Here is a 13,859-nt window from a genome sequence, read left to right as displayed (position 1 = left end):
TAGCGAGTGGGGGCTACTCTTCATTGTGGTGCACGGGCTTCTCATTGGGTGGCTTCTCTTGTTGCAGAGCACGGGCTCTAGGTGTGTGGGCGTCAGTAGTTGTGGCACTTGGGCTCAGTAGTTGTGGCTCACGGGCTCTAGAGCACAGGCTCAGTAGTTGTGGCACACGGGCTTAGTTGCTCCACTGCATGTGGAATCTTCCCAGAGCAGGGCTCGAACCCATGTCCCCTGCATTAGCAGGTGGATTCTTAACCACTGCACCACCAGGGAAGCCCTTGGCTGCTTTTAAATGTCCTAATTTCCTAGAAAAAATTCTCCTGTTTTGCTTGGGGTCTAAGCTAGTCTATTTTATGTTGTGACTTTAATCTTTTACCAGATGCATATGTGAGCTTTGGTTTGTGGTGTTTCAAAACCATATCCACTGCTTTTCCAGCCTGAGTTCTGAGTTAACCAGCGATGAATGCCTTGTGTCAGTCCTTCAGGTAGCTCCCAGACAAGTTAGAACAGACACAGAATTATTTGAGAAAATGTTAACTCTGCCTCCTCTGAATACATGGACCAGAGTCTCATTCTGAGACCCCAGGCAGTGACCATCTTAAGACTAAGACTACTGCCATATTGCAGGGTGGGGAAAGGACAAGTAAAATGTCTCAGAACTTTCCTACCATTGTGAAGTTGCTGTTTTCTTGCTTCATCACTCACTTGGTTGCTATAAATTTTGACTGTTTTCAGGAGATCTGACAAAGTTAGTTCTGACAGTTTCTGTTATTTTTCAATGTTTCTTTGAGAGACAAGAGTTTTGAGTTGCCTAACCTGCCATTTTTTCCATTTTGCTGAGGTTATTCTTCCATGCACAGTTTCTTTTGATTACAGGGAACATATTAGAATCTGCTTAATATAAAATGTCAAAACAGAATGTAATGAGCCATACATAGAATTAGTCCTTAGAATTTGTTTTTTAGAGTATATTTGATACATTATCACTTTCATTTTCTAGGTGATATATATTATTATATATATAATATGTATATATATATATATATATAATAAACTATAGTTTTGAAACTAAATGTCCTGTCTTCCTTAGATTGTTGCTATAAAGGATGCCTTTGAATGTGCTTTAGGAAAGAAAACTATTATAGAATCCAATTATAGAAGAGAACTATATCCATGTATGAAAGGCTCTTGAAATGGATACGAAAAGAAATAGGGGGATGGAAGAGAATTGTATACTTTTGACTTCCCAGGATGAGAGGTTTCGCTGGTTTTAATTTCTTTCTTTTCTGGGCCTTGTTTCCTAAGGATTTTCACTGACATGGGATGAGATTAATAGCAAAAGAATTTGACTAATGAGAAACCTTGGATACTGAACCCCCAAGGGCCACAGAGACTGCCAGTTTTCTGCCTATAGACACCTTACTCAGTAGCCCTGCTTAGGTCACTAGGCAGCACACCTGAACATATTCCCAGGGACCATCACTTTTATACAACAGCCCAGTCCTTCACTCTATGTTTCTGTGCTCCCAGAGAACGGGGCTTCTATTTATTTCCTTCATAGCAAAGGGAGAACTGAATGTCATTCTTAGGTTGGCACCCAGGTAATCTGAAATTCCCTAGTCTATGTTTTTCAAATAGCGAGACATGTATGTATCTGGACCTGTGAGTGGGAACATGCCAAAGATGACCTGATCTTATTAGTCTATTAAGTGCCTGCCTAGCTGTCCATCATCTGGAAACTTCCTTGTACCTTTGCAACACTAGTTAATCTTCTAATCTACTCTGACTCTAAAGTTCTAGAGGCTCTTCCATCCTCAGGAGAAAACTTTCCTTTGCAAAATTTTGTGGAATATTCTAGAATTCTCTAAAATGTTTCTTAATTTCTTGGCAGGGGGTTGGGGTGGATGATCAGCATACATTTATCCTTCCATGTTTGGGTCTTCATATCCCTTTGTAGGGATGATCATTGGTCTTGACCCTGGCACCTGTCTTGGAGAACTCTGACACAGGAGATGGAGAATTACATAAAGCTACATCAACAGTATTGGCATCTCTTTAGTAACCTATCAAATATTTTAAAATAAAAGAGAATATCAGGACAGGCACTCATGTATCTGTGTCCAGAATTAATAAATTTTGACATCTGTTATAACAGTTCTCTTCTTAAAGTAACAAGATAGTTTGCATAGAGACAATATTCCATTTTTATTTTCTGCCATTCCTGTCTTTCCATTCCCAGAGGCAACTACAGTCTTGAATTTGTTGGTACACTTAGTATTGTGTCAAACTGTATTTACACACACATATGAGTATGTGTGTGTGCATGTGTACATATGTGAGTGTGTATGTGTGTCACAGTGCAAATGCCCCTTCTGTCAAGAAGAAATAAATAAACTGTGATGTTGTGAGACAGGGGAATAAAGAAGTGAAATTAATGAATCAGAATGAAATGTACTAAAATTTGTCTCCTCTTTCTGTTTCTATACATAAACAAGATTTCGTGGTCATTTCAGAACATAAATTCTTCCCTGAAATTTGCAGTTATCATCCTAGGATTGTTCCTTATCTCTCTCCTCTTCCTTCATCTTGTTCCATCCCTCACTACCCTCCCTATAATAAACCATGTTAGTTTGTTCAGTCATGTTTATGCCATAAACAAACCACTATAAGCAAGATTAAGAAGTTCTCATACATCAAGCATTGTGCTTGGTGAAATTGTCTATTTCTCATCCATGCAAAAGTTTCACGATGGTTCCCATGATGGAAAAGATGACAACTTCTCACATAGTTTATTTATTTATTTATTTATATTTATTTTTTTGCCTGTGTTTGGTCTTAGTTGTGTCATGCGGGATCTTCGCTGCGGCATGCGGGATCTTTCGCTGCAGTGCAGAGGCTCTTCGTTGCATTGTGAGGGCTTCTTTCTAGTTGTGGCGTGCGGGTTTTCTCTCTCTAGTTGTGACATGTGGGCTCCAGAGCACATGGGCTCTGTAGTTTGTGGCATGCGGGCTCTCTTGTTGAGGCGCACCAGCCTTAGCAGTTGCAGTGCACGGGCATAGTTGCCCTGCATCATGTGCGATCTTAGTTCCCCGACCAGGGATCAAACCCAGATCCCCTTCATTGGAAGGTGGATTCTTTACCACTGGACTACCGGGGAAGTCCCTCTCACATAGTTTAAAACTCTCCTTGTTCCAAAACATGTGCTGGAAACTGGAATAAACTCATGTGCATCTGAATTCAAATTTATACCAAGTGATCAATTCTGATATAGTTGCTTGGTTTCACGACTCTTTGCTTGGCTCACATTTTCTCACTGGTGAAGCAGAGTTTTTATACTTTAAACACTTTAACATCATCTTTAAACATTAGATGTCTTAATGAGTTGTTCACCTTTAAAATATCATTAGAGAATTTTTCTAAATCGTTGGTGCATAAGAATAATGAGCAATATATTAATGCACCCAGAACTGAGCCAATTAATTCTTCCCTGTTTGGGAGGATCGAATATCAACATTCTTAAGGATCTCATCTTAACCCAGGAAATAGGAATGTCCTGGAGTTGATACTGTTGCATATCTTCTGAATAGCCTTAGGAGAAGCCCAAGGTGGGCTGACTCGGGCTTTAGTGGGGCCCAACAAGAAAATGAGAGCGGGAGGATCTGAACCTACATGATTGATTTTTATAGTGCATTTGTGATTTATTGATTGATTGATTGATTAATTGATTGATTAAACCATTGTATTTAGGTATGATTGACATGCAAAAAAGCTGTACATAGTAATGTATACAACTCAACAAGTTTGGGGATAAGTGTACACCCATGAAACCATCACAACCATAAAGACCATAGATATATCTATCACTCCCCAAAGTTTCCCCTTTATAATTTTATGATTATATATTATTATTAGGAACACTTAATATAAGATCTAACCTCTTAGTAAAATTTTAGTGTACAATACAGTATTGTTAGCTGTCGGCATTATGCTGTATACTAGATTTCCAGAACTTATTTATCTTACATAAATGAAACTTTTGTACCCTTTGATCATCACCTTCCTATTCACCCCTCTCCCCAAGCCCTGGAAAACACCATTTGGTTCTATGCTTCTATGAGTTTGACTATCTTAGATTTCACATATAAATGATACCAGACAGCATTAATCTTTCTCTGCTGGGCTTATTTCACTTAGCATAATGTCCTACAGGTCCATCCATGTTGCAAATGACAAAATTTTCTTCTTTTTTTGAGGCTGAACAATACTCCATTGTACATATACACCACATTTTCTTTATCCATTTGTCCATTGTTGAACATTTAGATTGGTTCCATAACTTGACTATTGTGAATACTGCTGCTATAAGCATGGGAGTACAGGTATCTCTTTGAGATCTTGATTTCAATTCACTTGGATATATATCCAGAAGCAGTGTTACAGGATCATATGGTAGTTCTATTTTTAATTTTTTGCAGAACCTCAATAATGTTTTCCACAGTGGCTCTACCAATTTACATTCCCACCAACTGCAAACCAGGCTTCCCTTTTCTACACATCCTTGCTAACACTGTTATTTTTTGGGTTTGTTTTAAACAGCAATCTTAACATGTGTGGTGATTTCACATTGTGGTTTTGATTGCATTTCCTTATGATTAGTGATGTCGTGCATCTTTTTATATACATTTTGGCCATTTGTATGACTTCTTTGGAGAAATTTCTGTTCAAACCATTTGACCATTTTTGTCTATATTCCCCCTGTTGTACAATATATCTTTGTAGCTTATTTTATACCTAATAGTTTGTACTTCTTACTCCCCTATCCTGATACTACCCCTTCCCCCTTCCCTCTCCCCACTGGTAACCACTAATTTGTTCTCTATATCTGTGAGTCTGCTTCTTTTTTGTAATATTCACTAGTTTGTTGTATTTTTTTTGATTATACATATGTTATATCATACTGTATTTGTCTTTCTCTGTCTGACTTATTTCACTTAGAATAATGCCTACCAAGTCCGTCCATGTTGCTGCAAATGGCAAAATTACATTCTTTTTTATGACTGAGTAGTATTCCATTGTATACATATTGTATATGTACCACATCCATTAGAATTTTTTAAAGAAAAATAGTATACACAAAGATGTTATACACTGTATTCTATCCTGTTCCCTTTCTTTGTTTCCCAGGCAACCAGTCTTAAATTTGATCAGTTTCCAGGTGTTATTTTAAAGTTTTTACACACACATAAATATATGTGTGTATGTGTGTGTATATGTATATATTATATACATATACATATGCATATACATACATATATATATAATGCCACAATCAAAATGCCCAACTTGTGAAGAGAAAATTAATTTTAAGGTAGTGAAATATGTATAACATAGTTAAATTTAACAAAATGTGCCAAGAGTGGTACATAATGGAATGTATTATTTTTAAACACCAGTTTCAAAATGACATTTACAGTGTATAAAGAATTAAAACACAGAATAATAATATTGTTTGTGGATACTATTCCAGGGGAAGAAAAAGTTTTCCTTGACCCTTAGGGTCCCTGGCTAGGTCTGAAAATTAAACTGACAAAGACAGATTAACAGGAGAAAAGCATACACAGTTATTTAAGTTTCATGTGACACAGGACCCTTCATAAGGAAATGAAGACCCCCCAAAAAACAGTTAGACCTGAGTATTTTTATGCTAGGTTTGATGAAGAGTGGGTAGTCGTGTAGAAATGTGATAGTTAGAGAGTATGAGGTAGTAAACTGGGGGAAACTTAGCAAGGCTTATTTGTTAGAATTGTTTTCAGTGTTTCTTTGTCTTCAGAAATAAGGATGATCCTTTCCTCTGTATTTAAGGAGGGCTTACATGAGGGTTTTATGACTTGTTTCAGGAGAAAAGGACAAGAGAAGGTAAGAGTGACCTTCTTGCTTCTGCTGTTTTCTCAAACTCTTTTAGCTTGAAATTTTCAATATGCCAAGGTGCCATATTTTGGGGTGGCGTGTCCTGAACACCATCAGTACCACACTAAATGTACTGAAAACACAGAGGAATGATGTATATCAAGTTAAGTGTAGTGGTTCCCTCTGGGGTGGGGAAAAAATGATCAAGAATGTAGAAAATAGAGTGGGGAGGAAGGAGGGACTTCAAAACTGCAGGTATTATTTTATTTCTTTACAAAAACTTAATGTAAGATGTCAACATATTTTAATTTGATGGTGCTGAGTGGTGGGCACTCAGACCTTTACTGTTTTCTCAGCATTTTTTTTTTTTTTTGCCACACTGTGTGGCATGTGTGTTCTTAGCTCTCTGAACAGGGATCGAACCCATGCCCCCTGCAGTGGAAGCATGGAGTCTTAACCACTGGAAAGCCAGGGAAGTCCCTGTTTGCTCTGCAATTTTTGATCAATTTAAACATTCCATCATGGACTTGGAGGGCATTATACTTAGTGAAATATGTCAGAGAAAGACAAATACCATATGATATCACTAATATGTGGAATACAAAAAGTACAACAAACAAGTGAATATAACAAAAAAGAAGCAGGCTCTCAGATATAGAGAACAAACTAATGGTTATCAGTGTTGGAGGGACAACACAAGGGTGGGGGAGTGGGAGGTACAAACTATTGGGTGTAAGACAGGCTACAGGGAGGTATTGCACAACATGAGGAATATAGCCAATATTTTGTAATAACTGTAAATGGAGTATAACCTTTAAAAATTGTGACAAAAATTAAAATAACTCATTTAAATTTTCTCATACTATAGATAGCATTTTTAAAATAAATTTATTTATTTATTTATAATTTATTTTTGGCTGCATTGGGTCTTTGCTGCTACGCATGGGCTTTCTCTAGTTGCGGCGAGAGGGAGCTACTTTTTGCGGTGGCTTCTGTTGTTGTGGAGCACGGGCTCTAGGCGCATGGGCTTCAGTAGCTGTGGCACACAGGCTCAGTAGTTGTGGCACATGAGCTTAGTTGCTCTGCAGCATGTGGTATCTTCTCAGACCAGGGATCAAACCCATGTCCCTTGCATTGGCAGGAGGATTCTTAACCACTGCACCACCAGGGAAGTCCCTATAGATACCTTGTTAACCAAATTACTTTTCTCTTTTGAGTTTTTATTATTTGTGTCGAAACACCTAGGTTATTTATTTTAATTGCTATATACTTACCATATGTCCATGCCAAATGCCCATTGACATCACTGATATTTGTTTGGGCTGTTCCCTTACTCAGCTTCTCTGCACAATCAACATTCCCAGTGGAAGTGTCAACACATCTGTTCTTCCTTGAAATTTACAGTTGTCATGCAAACAATATTCTTTCTTTTTCTTCTCTTTTTTCACCTTACTCCACTCATCATTTTCCTTCCTACAGTGAATCATGCTGTGTGGTCTTATCTGTCTATGGAAAAAATAGTAACAGCAGAAAGCATTGAGAAACACTCAGATGTCAAGCACTGTGCTTGATGATCTTGTTTATTCATTTTTCATCCTTGAAACATTCCCTCAAAGATTTTTGATGGTCCCTATTATACAAATGAGGCGTATAAGGCTTCTTGCACAGTCGTTAAAATTTACTTGTTCACAAAGCAAGTGCTGGAGCATGGATTAAACTCAGGGGTGTCTGAGTCAAAATCTTACCCCAGATGATTGATGTTGTTATGGTTGTTTGTTTTGCTGATTCCATGTTCATGGTGCAGAATTTCCCATTAGTGAAGCAAAATATACCTAGGTCCATTCAGCTCTAAACATTAGTATACTAATTGGCTATTCACACTTTTGGAGACTTTTGCTAAACCACTGATTCTCAAGAATAATGAAGAAATGTATTAAAGCACCCAGAATTTAGCAAATCAACTCTTGCCTGCTTTGGGCAATCAATAACCATATTCTACTAAACTTATGGTTACCGGGGGGTAAGAGGGGAAGGGATAAATTGGAAGATTAGCATTGACACATGCACACTACTATATATAAAACAGATAACTAATAAGGACCTACTCTATAGCACAGACAACTCTACTCAATACTCTGTAATGGCCTATATGGGAAAAGAATCTAAAACAAGAGTGGATATATGTATAAGAAAAACAGATTCACTTTCCTGTACACCTGAAACTAACACAACATTGTAAATCAACTATATCCAATAAAAATGTTTAAAAAATAACCGTATTCCCAGGGATCTTATCTTAACACAGGAAGTAGAAGTATCACTGAATTTATCCTGGCACATAAACTAGGGATTCCTGTAAGTGCCAGTACCCAAGGCACCCAGGATTTAAAGAGACCCAACAGAAAAAGAGGAAGAGGATCTGAATGTCATGATTGATTTCAATATTTATTTCCCTGACATTAACTGCTAATTATAAAACAGAGGGAGATGTGTCAAAACATAAAAGTAATAAAGAATGGATCAAGTTAGTGAGTATCAAGGGATTAATTATTTCTAAATATGCCATTAAAAACTTGGAAATAAAGGGTGGGATGGGTTCCACTGGGCTACCTAGCAAGAGAACAAAGAAAAGGGAAAATAGATCTGGAAGTAATAACCTATTCATGGAGATTAATTATGACTATTGTTAATTTAAAATTTGAAGCAGTATGGTGTCTTTTCATAATAGCTTTCAAGTAAGAATGTGGCTGGCAGCTACACAGAAAAGAGTGTGCATGTGTTTATTGCATACACTTTTGTGTGTGTGGTAGGGAAGGCAAGGAAATTCTAAAAATAAGCTCTCATTTTCTCATCCAGTTGTGAACATCTTAAATAACAAGTCCTTTACACTAGGTGATAAGGTTCCTGCTAAGCCATTAGCATGGATTAAATTTTTAAAATCCCACAACTCTGAAAACATTTGAGGAATCCAGGTGAACTTTGCTCAGTTTCCTTTTTTCTTCTTAAGGCTGACTTGACAATCTTTTCCTCTTTTCCAACTACTATAACAACTCTCCTGTCAAGTTGCCTTGATGTTTAGGTTAGGAGATTGAGTTTTTCTTGTTTTAGGATTCTGCTTAGGACAAACTATCAAATTGTTACTTTTTTCCTTCAGTTTTTTTTTTTTCCCCCAAGCCCCATGCATGTCGCCTCTTCTCCAATTGTGTTTTGAAAAGAAAAAAGTGCTACTTTATCACCTTATGAGAAACATATTTTTATCTTCAAGTAATTGAGGGGAAAAGAGAATCTCATTAACCTAGTCATGTTATTTAGTGCACATATATTATGACCATAGTCATAAGAGCTTGGGGTTCCCGGTAGCATATTCTAATCTTGACCTCAGTTCCTGAGTGTGAATCCTGTCGGATGCTATCAGCTCAATATCTCAACATCTTTGTGGTCAGAAATGAGATCTTGAAAATCAGAGAAATTATTTGGGGCTTTATTCAACTGGAAGTTTTCAAAAGGCAAGTGATGGAATCTGATTAACTCTTCAGGTCCCATAATCCTTTACTACTCAGAGATCATATCACATGGTGTTATGAGGTCAACTCCAAAGTCTGGAAGCCTGAGTTTGAATCCCCTCACCACCTCTTACAAGAGCACCATGAATCCATGTATGCATAACTTAAAGTTACTTTACCTAAGTGAAATTATGGTAAAGTGGGGGGGGGAATGAGAAAAGTACCCAACTTACAGGTCTGTTGAGAGAATGCAATTAGGTAAATAAGTAAAGTGCTGAGATGCATGCCTAGCAATAGCTGTAACTCCATTACTGGTGGTGGTAGAAGAGGTTATAATAACGATTATTTTAGTAATATGATTTCTACTAATTTTACTATTAATTAGGAAACTTAGAACAAGGATTTTGTGATAGGACCTCAAATGATAAGACATGGAAATGAAAATAGGAATTAAAAGAACAGATTTTAGGGACCCATTGACAATGAAGAGGCTTAATTCATTCATAGGCTTGACTGCCCGCTAGCCCTCATTGCAGATGTTGATCTTGGTCACCATCTGCTCAGGAAGTGTGCTGAGTATGTACAAACCTGTGGATGAGTTAATTACCCATGCTCTATAACGGTCAGTGCTTTAGAAGAGTGGTTCTCGTGTGTGGCCATCAAGCTAGCAGTACCAGCATTTAGGAATTTTTTTTAGAAGGGCACGTTTTTGAGTGCTGTACCCAACCTTCTGAATTCAATAGTCTGAGTGTGGGGCTCAGTAGTCTGTGTTTTTAAAACCTTTCCAGCAGATACTGAGAGAAGTCAGAATTTGAGAGCCATTGCTCTGGAGAGGAGGGAAAATATATTTTTTCCACTATCCTTCTAAGTCTTCACTGGGTCACCTGCAAAAAAGACAGATAACAGGAGAAAAGCATACACATTTATTTAATATAAGTTTTACATGACACAGGAGCCCTCATAAGGAAATGAAGACCTGAAAAAGTGATTAAACCTGAGTGTCTTTAGCTGGGTTTGATGAAGAGTGGACGGCTGTGGGAAAATATTATAGGGCAAACTGAGTATGAGCTAAGGGTAAAAATCTGGGGGAAACTTAGCAAGGTCAGTTTGTTCAAATTCATCTCAGTGTCCCTCAGTCTTGGAGAGAAGGATGTTCCTTCTTCTGGGTTTACAAAGGGCACTTCTCACATGAGGTTTTTGACCTGTCTCAGGGGAGGAGAGTGAGGGCATGCCCAAGATACTTTCTTTCATCTACCATTTTGTCAAATTCTTTCAGCTTAAAAAATTCAATATGCCAGGAAAAGAATCTGAAAAAGAATAGATATATGTATATGTATAACTAAATCACTTTGCTGTACACCTGAAACTAATATAATGTTGTAAATCAACTATACTCCAATATACGATAAAAATTTTTAAGATAAAATAAAATAAAATTGAAGCATTAAAAAACACAGTTGCAAAAAAATTCAATATGCCGTGTTTTGGAGTAGCATATTCTGAATGCTATCAGTTCTAAAACACAGATTTTTTTTTTCCCACTAGTTTGAAGGATTGGAAATACTTTCACACAAAAATCATGTATCAAACAAGATGTTGGAATAGGAGGTCCCCTGCCCATGTCCTCCTAGAAACATTAATTTGGCAGCCATCCATGGACAAAAATGCTCATGTCGGAGCTTTGAGAGCCATGACCTTGAAAAACCCTAGTGAAGCCCAAAACCAGGAAGGGCTGTTTTGAGAAGGCAGACCTGTGCTCAAGTGACAGGCTCACAGACCATGGTCCTGGGTACGGACATGGAAAAAGCCTTGCCCCATTGTGGTCTCAACTACAGCCTATCTATCCTTGGTCCTGCCACCAGCACTATCTGCCAAAAGAATGAGAAGACATGCCTGCTTATGCTTCTAGTAACAGGCATGCTGACTTCAGTCCTGGCTGTGGACCCTTAATCAGACTATGACCCGGCTCCACACCCTCTCAGTTGCAGTCTGGGAGTGGTACTAACTTCCCAAGGACCTGGAAGGGGACATGCCCACCTGTGCCCTCAGAGGAAAGCTCATTAACCTCAGTCTGTCTGCAGATCCCAAAGCAGTTCTGTAATCCAGCAACAGGCACTCCAGCTGAAGTCTGAGAACTGTTCTGTCTGCCCAAAAACCCACTGGGAGGGAAGCCCATCTGTGACACTTGAGACAGGTCCACGAACCTCATTTCAACTGCAGATCTTGAAGTGGCCCTGTAACCCAGCTCCGGTTCCTCCCAGCTGAGGTCCAGAAGCAGTCCTGCTCACCCAGGGACCCAGAGGGAGAAATGCCTGTTTGTGTTACAAGAAGCAGACTTGCAGACCTCAATCCAAGCTGCGGTCCCTGAAACAGTTCTGTGAATTGGTTCCAGCCCCACTCAGCTCAGTATATGTGTAGTTTTTATACACAATTGAAGTTCAGTTGTTATCAGCTTAAAATAGACTGCTAAAACTATACAATTGAGAGAGAGAGACCGTCAAGACAGTGGAGGAGTAAGACATGGAGATCACCTTCCTCCCCACAAATACATCAAAAATACATCTACATGTGGAACAACTCTTACAGAACACCTACTGAGCGCTGGCAGAAGAACTCAGACCTCCCAAAAGGCAAGAAAATCCCCACATACCTGGGTAGGGCAAAAGAAAAAAGAAAAAACAGAGCCAAAAGAATAGGGACAGGACCTGCACCTCTGAGAGGGTGCTGTGAAGGAGGAAAGGTGTCCACACACTAGGAAGCCCCTTCGCGGTCAGAGACTGCGGGTGGCGGAGTGGGGGAGCTTCAGAGCCACAGAGGAGAACACAGCAACAGGGGTGCAGAGGGCAAAGAAAAGAGATTCCTGCGCAGAGGATCAGTGCCAACAAGCACCCACCAACCTGAGACGCTTGTCTGCTTACCTGCCAGGTCGGGTGGGGGCTGGGAGCTGAGGCTCAGGCTTCAGAGATCAGACCCCAGGGAGAGGACTGGAAATGGCTTTGTGAAGACAGCCTGAAGGGGGCTAGTGCACCACAGCTGGCCGGGAGGGAGTACTAGAAAAAGTCTGAAGCTGCCAGAGAGGAAAGAGACCATTGTTTCAGGGTGCACAAGGAGAAGGGATTCTTGCTCCAAGTGCCCACAGAAGGCAGAGCACCGCCTAAGCGAGCTCCAGAGACAAGTGCGAGCCACGGCTATCAGCTCAGACCCCAGAGACGGGCATGAACCGCTAACCCTGCTGTCACTGCCACCAAGAATCCTGTGGGCAAGCGCAGATCACTACCCACAACCCCCCAGGGAGACTTGCCACACGCCACTGCCAGGGTCCCATGTTCCAGGAACAACTTCCTCGGGAGAACACATGGCACGCCTCAAGCTATTGCAATGTCATGCTGGCCTCTGCTATCACAGGCTCACCCCAAATTCCAATTACGACTACTGTACCCCTCCCTCTGCCTGGCCTGAGTGAGGAAGAGAGCCTTAATAAGCTACTGCTTTAACCTCCTCCTGTCTGGGTGGGAACAGAGGCCTGAGGGTGGCCAACACTCAGAAGCAGGGCCAAAACCAAAGCTGAACCCCAGGAGCTGTGCAAACAAAGAAGAGAAAGGGAAATTTATCCGTGCAGCCTCAGGAGCAGCAGATTGAATCCCCACAATCAACTTGATAAACCCTACATCTGTGGAATACCTGAATAGACAACAAATGTTCCCAAAATTGAGGTGGTGGACTTTGGGAGCAACTCTAGACTGGAGGTATGATTTCTGTGTCTGATTTGCTTTTGGTTTTATGTTTATCATCGTTTAGTTTTTACTGCTTGTTATCATTGGTGGATTTGTTTATTGGTTTGGTTGCTCTCTTTTTTTTTTAACATCTTTATTGGAGTATAATTGCTTTACAATGGTGTGTTAGTTTCTGCTTTATAACAAAGTGAATCAGCTATACATATACATATGTCCCCATATCTCTTCCCTCTTGCATCTCCTTCTCTCCCACCCTCCCTAGCCCACCCCTATAGGTGGTCACAAAGCACCGAGCTGATCTCCCTGTGCTATGCAGCTGCTTCCCACTAGCTATCTATTTTACGTTTGGTAGTGTATATATGTCCATGCCACTGTCTCACTTTGTTCCAGCTTACTCTTCCCCCTCCCCATATCCTCAAGTCCAATCTCTAGTAAGTCTGCATCTTTATTCCCATCTTGCCCCTAGGTTCTCCCAATCATTTTTCTTTTCTTTTCTTTTTTCTTTTTTTAGGTTCCATATATATGGGTTAGCATACGGTATTTGTTTTTCTCTTTCTGACTTACTTCACTCTGTATGACAGACTCTAACTCCATCCATGTCACTACAAATAATTCAATTTCGTTTCTTTTTATGGCTGAGTAATATTCCATTGTATATATGTGCCACAACTTCTTTATCCATTCATCTGTTGATGGACACTTAGGTTGCTTCCATGTC

General features: G+C 39.6%; 1 pseudogene across 1 annotated transcript in view; it reads right to left on the bottom strand.

Moving 5' to 3' along the window:
• LOC309658690 (protein LRATD2 pseudogene) overlaps positions 1–13,859 on the bottom strand; it is a 249,426-nt pseudogene that overhangs the window by 32,628 nt on the left and 202,939 nt on the right. The gene's annotated exons all lie outside the window — the stretch shown is intronic.

Source organism: Balaenoptera physalus (genome assembly GCF_965194825.1).
Source record: "Balaenoptera physalus genome assembly, chromosome: 3".
Lineage (NCBI taxonomy): Eukaryota > Metazoa > Chordata > Mammalia > Artiodactyla > Balaenopteridae > Balaenoptera > Balaenoptera physalus.
This window is presented reverse-complemented; position numbering and strand designations above follow the sequence as displayed.